This window comes from Euprymna scolopes, unplaced genomic scaffold (genome assembly GCF_053919585.1).
Source record: "Euprymna scolopes isolate OS-2025 unplaced genomic scaffold, ASM5391958v1 sca1, whole genome shotgun sequence".
In the NCBI taxonomy this organism is placed as follows: Eukaryota; Metazoa; Mollusca; class Cephalopoda; order Sepiida; family Sepiolidae; genus Euprymna; species Euprymna scolopes.
The window spans coordinates 1783174-1790673 of NW_027633102.1; the positions used below are offsets into that span (position 1 = coordinate 1783174).

The window sequence follows — 7500 nt, forward strand, 5'->3', positions numbered from 1 at the left end:
CGAACCTCCGACTTTCGCTCTTGATCGAGGAAAACGTGCTTGCCACACGCCATCGCTGCAGTTCGTCTTGCGACGATCCAAGAATTTCACCTCTAACGTCGCAATACGAGTGGCCCCGACCGCTCCCTTCGATCATTGCCTCGCCGTAGACGGAGACCGACAGACGTAGACGAGGCCCTCTTCCATCATTCCATGCTTATCGTATGCAAGCTTGAACAGCCCGCTCTGAGCACTCTAATTTTTTCAAAGTGAACGTACCGGCCGCCGCGGACACTCGGTTAAGAGCACCCTTGGAGGAGAAACCGCCGACCGCAACACGCGCGCAGACAAGACACGAAGCAGGGACTCGGAGCGGACCGGGGGGTTCAAAAAAAAAGAGGAACGCGCGGAAAGGGAGAGGGAGAGAAGCGCGGGGGTCAGAGTGCGGGGATGCGAATGAACACACCCAAACACACACACGTAGCACCCCCCCGTTAGACTACTCCCGGAACCGAACCGACGACCACTTGTTTTTTTTTTCCCGGATCCCGATCACGACCTCCTCGTCCACCTCGCCGGCAGGACCGCGTGGCGGGTATGCTAGCGGTTGACACCGGCGGAAAGGGCCGGGAATGCGAACGGACGACCAAAGTCAACGACGGACGATGGCGCCGCCGCCCCGGGGCCGCTTGCGCGACCACGAACCCGAGTTCGGACTACGAGCTTTTTAACCGCAACAACTTTAATATACGCTACCGGAGCTGGAATTACCGCGGCTGCTGGCACCAGACTTGCCCTCCGGTTGGTCCTCGTTAACGGATTTGAAGTGTACTCATTCCGATCGCGGGGCCTCGACAGAGTCCCGCGTCGTTATTTTTCGTCACTACCTCCCCGTGCCGGGAGTGGGTAATTTGCGCGCCTGCTGCCTTCCTTGGATGTGGTAGCCGTTTCGCATGCTCCCTCTCCGGAATCGAACCCCGATTCCCCGTTACCCGTAGTAACCACGGTAGGCACTTAACCGACCGTCGACAGTTGATAGGGCGGACCCTCGAGAGACCCGTCGCCGGGCGTGAAAGCTCGTGCGATCGACCAGTGAGTTATCCAGAGTCACCAAAGCGGAGCGCGCCGCCCTATGAGCCCCGCCACCGAACGGACCCGCGAGCGGGAACGCCGACGACGGGAGGACGGAATGACGCGCATCGGTCTCAGTCTAATATGTAGCGCCGCGACCCGGAACGGCCGACGCGGGTGCCAGCGCGCGAGGCGTGGCGACGACGGCGCGCCGACCGATCGCGGCCTGTGTCACATGTATTAGCTCTAGAATTGCCACAGTTATCCATCGCCTCCGAGGAGGAATACGGTCCCGAGGATTAGGTCCGGTTCCTGAGCCATTCGCGGTTTCGCCCGTTCTAATGCGTGGCGTGAACTTACACTTGCATGGCTTAAGCTTTGAGACAAGCATATGACTACTGGCAGGATCAACCAGGTATCGTTGGAATTTGGGACTTTGTTTCGACAGAACGACAGACCGACCGCCGACCGACCGACATAAGACAGACAACTACAACGACGGGCACGTGTTTATTTGTTTTTCGAGGAGGTTCGCCGTCAGTAGAAGCGCGCTGCCCGCGCTGATGGCCTCTTTTTTGTTTCTCCCCTGACTTGGACCGAGACCGAGACTCAAAGAACGAAAGCGACCAACGTCGACAACAACAACGACAACGGCACCCTTGACAGCGATACATACGACAAACGACAAGCAGCACGACGGCAGTGCACACGGACATCGAGGGTCAAGGTGCAGACTGAACTCGCCGAGGTCGTCGTCATCGTGGTCGCCATCGATTCCGTCTCGTCGTCGTCGTCGTCAACGTCCACGTCACAGCCGGCCGAGAAGAGAGAACAGACGACAGCGTCGACAACAACAACATCGACAACGGCACCCTTGACAGCGATACATACGACAAACGACAAACAGCACGACGGCAGTGCACACGGACATCGGAGGTCAAGGTGCAGACTGGAATCGTCGAGGTCGTCGTCATCGTGGTCGCCATCGATGCCGTCTCGTCGTCGTCGTCGTCTCTTCGTCGTCGTCGTCATCAACGTACCAACCGACCGAGACGAGAGAGCAAGCAACAACGTCGACAACAACAACGACAACGGCACCCTTGACAGCGATACATACGACAAACGACAAACAGCACGACGGCAGTGCACACGGACATCGGAGGTCAAGGTGCAGACTGAACTCGTCGAGGTCGTCGTCATCGTGGTCGCCATCGATGCCGTCTCGTCGTCGTCGTCGTCTCCGTCGTCGTCGTCGTCGTCGCCAACGTCAACGTCAACATCACAGCCGTCATCGGGGAGGAGCTGGACCAGGGCAGCGGCGGCGTAAATTTTCCCGTCACCTTCGTCGTCGCCTTCGTCGACCGACCGACCGACCGGCGTCGTGTTCGTGCTCGGAAAACCGAGGAGAGACAACGTGCACATGGCGCGTTCTCGCAAGCGGCTCCTCGGTCCGATTTTTTTGGGCGGCTTTTTCGAGCTTTTTTTTTTTCTCACCCTTTCGTCCGTGCGACGGCGAACGTTAGGGGAAAAAAAAAAAAAAAAAAAACGACAACAACGCGGCGGACCGGGCGAACAACATCGTCGACACACACGACATTGACGACCGGTCCCCCTTTTCACAATCGCATCGAGATAAAAACGAACGAGTCCGATTCGAGCACCGAGTCGCGAGCGGGAGGACTGTCGGTGCAAGTATCGATCACTGACGTGAGCGCTTCGCCGGACAGAGGATGGCTCATCCGGCAGCCGTGCAAATCGACGGTATGGGAAGAACGAACAAGAAGAGCAACGACTTGATCGGCGGCTTGGGAACTGCGGACGGTGAAAACGGGTTAATCGACTGCGACCACGACTGCTCGATCGATCTTCTTTGGCGCTAACAAAGGTGGAGGTGGCGCAAGAAGGGACTAGCGCTATCACCGTCCACGTATCAGAAGATGCGGCGGCAGACGTCGACGCTTATGCGTTGTCGGACGAGAAGTCGCTGCAGCACGTGTACCGCGAGCGGGACGTCCAAGGTTTTGCCAGACGGAAAGAAATCGGGTGTCAGCGAACGTTCACACGGCTGTGAGATCGGACGCTGACAGGAGTAGGAGGCGGCAGGCAGGCGGCGGTTACGGCGGCGGCGCCTGCTGCTGCTCATCCTCCTGTTTGCTGCGGCGACTTCCAGGACGGGAGAGCATCGAACAACGTACGTATGGTTACAAGGGGATCAGGATCTACATAGTGCATCCCCCGCGGCTATTTTTGTTTGTTTGTTCGCTCGTTCGTTAATTCGTTCGTTCGTTCGTTCGTTCGTTACAATGTACGTTTTTCCGTTCGACGGCGGCAGAGAGCGGCGGCGTTTCTCCCTAATCCGGAGGATTTATCGGTCGCACAGCGATGGGTCGTTCGGCCGATCATCGAAAGATTCGCAGGTAGTGGTTGAATGGCAGAACGGCAGCAACAACAGCGGCGGCTGAGAGCGGCGAACGCTGAGGCGGAAGCAGAAGCTGCAGCAAACGTATCGGCTAAACATGGTGGACATAGATATGGCTGACGACGCGGGTACCACGACGACTATGGAACCAGGAAAAGGAGCCGTTAGTTGTTCCAACATATCGTTCGACACGTCGAGCAGCCCTAGGTCCACGGAGAAGCACACACACGTACCACGTATTATAACCTAACGACGATGAGCGGGCGCACGGTTGGCAGGAACGAAGGCGGCGGATCAAAACAAGTTGGAGCGCGGGGCGACAGCGATAACGGTGACAGCCCTAGGCGGCGGAGATGCCACTTTCTGACGCCTTTGCGACAAGCCCGTAGAGACGTTCCGGACCACCACGAGGCAAAGAGTCGCTGCTCCGACGAACCGACACACCAAAGTGTGCTTCCTACCGAACATGTTTTATAAAACTTTCAAACTGGAAAACCCCAGAAATGGTGTTGGTATTTGTCCAGACCCACCTCCGACACCTGAAAATGGTGGTCAAAAAAAACGTCGATTATACGAAGCGACATTTCTGGTCGGCGATTTTCCAGTTTTACGCCTACTGCCACATGGGGATGTCGGTAGGCGTCGCAAAGTGCCTTCTCGTAGGCTAGGCACACCAGGACTTTGTCATTTTTTTCCCCCTCGACATTCCTGGTCCGGTCTATTCCGATTTTACACCTACCGCCATGTGGGGGTGGCAGTAGGCGTCGAAAAGTGCCTTCTCGACCGCTAGCGACACCACTACTTTATCGAGCTCTGGAGGCCCGCACACCGACCCGGGGGCCGCGGAGTCGACCCCGGGGGCCTCCGCCTCTCGCCGCCGCTCACTTGGACGCCTTCCGCAACCTGTGGTCCCGCTCGGGGCCGCCGGGAGCCTCGCCGACCTGACCGGTGTCGGTAGGCGTCTGGAAGCGCCCGGCCGACCTGGACGAGGTCCCCCTGGCCCCCGGGGGACACCCCTTAGTTGGATGGGGGTGCTGTCCCGGGCACACATGCAACCCGCGGCCGCCTACCGACAGCCCCCGTCGCTCGATCGCTACTCCTTTCCAACATATGTCGGAGAAGCCGGGCGGTTGTGAAACCCCAGAAATGGTGTTGGTATTCGTCCAGACCCACCTCCGACACCTGAAAATGGTGGTCAAAAAAAACGTCGATTATACGAAGCGACATTTCTGGTCGGCGATTTTCCAGTTTTGCGCCTACCGCCATGTGGGGGTGGCAGTAGGCGTCGAAAAGTGCCTTCTCGACCGCTAGCGACACCACTACTTTATCGAGCTCTGGAGGCCCGCACACCGACCCGGGGGCCGCGGAGTCGACCCCGGGGGCCTCCGCCTCTCGCCGCCGCTCACTTGGACGCCTTCCGCAACCTGTGGTCCCGCTCGGGGCCGCCGGGAGCCTCGCCGACCTGACCGGTGTCGGTAGGCGTCTGGAAGCGCCCGGCCGACCTGGACGAGGTCCCCCTGGCCCCCGGGGGACACCCCTTAGTTGGATGGGGGTGCTGTCCCGGGCACACATGCAACCCGCGGCCGCCTACCGACAGCCCCCGTCGCTCGATCGCTACTCCTTTCCAACATATGTCGGAGAAGCCGGGCGGTTGTGAAACCCCAGAAATGGTGTTGGTATTCGTCCAGACCCACCTCCGACACCTGAAAATGGTGGTCAAAAAAAACGTCGATTATACGAAGCGACATTTCTGGTCGGCGATTTTCCAGTTTTGCGCCTACCGCCATGTGGGGGTGGCAGTAGGCGTCGAAAAGTGCCTTCTCGACCGCTAGCGACACCACTACTTTATCGAGCTCTGGAGGCCCGCACACCGACCCGGGGGCCGCGGAGTCGACCCCGGGGGCCTCCGCCTCTCGCCGCCGCTCACTTGGACGCCTTCCGCAACCTGTGGTCCCGCTCGGGGCCGCCGGGAGCCTCGCCGACCTGACCGGTGTCGGTAGGCGTCTGGAAGCGCCCGGCCGACCTGGACGAGGTCCCCCTGGCCCCCGGGGGACACCCCTTAGTTGGATGGGGGTGCTGTCCCGGGCACACATGCAACCCGCGGCCGCCTACCGACAGCCCCCGTCGCTCGATCGCTACTCCTTTCCAACATATGTCGGAGAAGCCGGGCGGTTGTGAAACCCCAGAAATGGTGTTGGTATTCGTCCAGACCCACCTCCGACACCTGAAAATGGTGGTCAAAAAAACGTCGATTATACGAAGCGACATTTCTGGTCGGCGATTTTCCAGTTTTGCGCCTACCGCCATGTGGGGGTGGCAGTAGGCGTCGAAAAGTGCCTTCTCGACCGCTAGCGACACCACTACTTTATCGAGCTCTGGAGGCCCGCACACCGACCCGGGGGCCGCGGAGTCGACCCCGGGGGCCTCCGCCTCTCGCCGCCGCTCACTTGGACGCCTTCCGCAACCTGTGGTCCCGCTCGGGGCCGCCGGGAGCCTCGCCGACCTGACCGGTGTCGGTAGGCGTCTGGAAGCGCCCGGCCGACCTGGACGAGGTCCCCCTGGCCCCCGGGGGACACCCCTTAGTTGGATGGGGGTGCTGTCCCGGGCACACATGCAACCCGCGGCCGCCTACCGACAGCCCCCGTCGCTCGATCGCTACTCCTTTCCAACATATGTCGGAGAAGCCGGGCGGTTGTGAAACCCCAGAAATGGTGTTGGTATTCGTCCAGACCCACCTCCGACACCTGAAAATGGTGGTCAAAAAAAACGTCGATTATACGAAGCGACATTTCTGGTCGGCGATTTTCCAGTTTTGCGCCTACCGCCATGTGGGGGTGGCAGTAGGCGTCGAAAAGTGCCTTCTCGACCGCTAGCGACACCACTACTTTATCGAGCTCTGGAGGCCCGCACACCGACCCGGGGGCCGCGGAGTCGACCCCGGGGGCCTCCGCCTCTCGCCGCCGCTCACTTGGACGCCTTCCGCAACCTGTGGTCCCGCTCGGGGCCGCCGGGAGCCTCGCCGACCTGACCGGTGTCGGTAGGCGTCTGGAAGCGCCCGGCCGACCTGGACGAGGTCCCCCTGGCCCCCGGGGGACACCCCTTAGTTGGATGGGGGTGCTGTCCCGGGCACACATGCAACCCGCGGCCGCCTACCGACAGCCCCCGTCGCTCGATCGCTACTCCTTTCCAACATATGTCGGAGAAGCCGGGCGGTTGTGAAACCCCAGAAATGGTGTTGGTATTCGTCCAGACCCACCTCCGACACCTGAAAATGGTGGTCAAAAAAAACGTCGATTATACGAAGCGACATTTCTGGTCGGCGATTTTCCAGTTTTGCGCCTACCGCCATGTGGGGGTGGCAGTAGGCGTCGAAAAGTGCCTTCTCGACCGCTAGCGACACCACTACTTTATCGAGCTCTGGAGGCCCGCACACCGACCCGGGGGCCGCGGAGTCGACCCCGGGGGCCTCCGCCTCTCGCCGCCGCTCACTTGGACGCCTTCCGCAACCTGTGGTCCCGCTCGGGGCCGCCGGGAGCCTCGCCGACCTGACCGGTGTCGGTAGGCGTCAGTCAAACTTGCTTAAGAGGCAAAGCCTCCTCACACCTTAAGAGAGTCACAGTTAGTCCCGCCGTTTACCCGTGGTCGTCGTCGTCGTCGTCGTCGTCGTCGTCGGGGGTGCCGGTCGGTGTGTTTCGGCGTGTTTCTTTCTTACTTTAGCTCGCTCCTATAAGCTAACTCAGCAGCCCTGCTAAAATCAATTTATCATTATTTTCAATCTATCGAAAATCTTAATTTATTATTATTTTCCAACTATCGAAAATCTTAATAGAGTTGGGGTTTTTTGTTTGTTTTTTTTTTAAAATTCCATTGTAACAACAGACAGCCAGCAGCATGTGGTGTCGGTAGGCGTCTGGAAGCGCTTGAGGAGGCAGAGGAGTTGGCAAGCTCGCTAAACTGCCCGCTGGTGTGGTGGTGTCGGTAGAGGCGTCTTGAATATACCCGGTCGCTCGACGACGACGACGGCTAGGTGG

At 59.5% G+C, this 7500-nt stretch overlaps 1 pseudogene; it reads right to left on the reverse strand.

Annotated features, from left to right (window-relative positions):
- Positions 1 to 1468, reverse strand: part of LOC145273427 (small subunit ribosomal RNA) — a 2371-nt pseudogene extending 903 nt beyond the window's left edge.
- Between the last annotated feature and the right edge of the window lie 6032 nt (positions 1469 to 7500).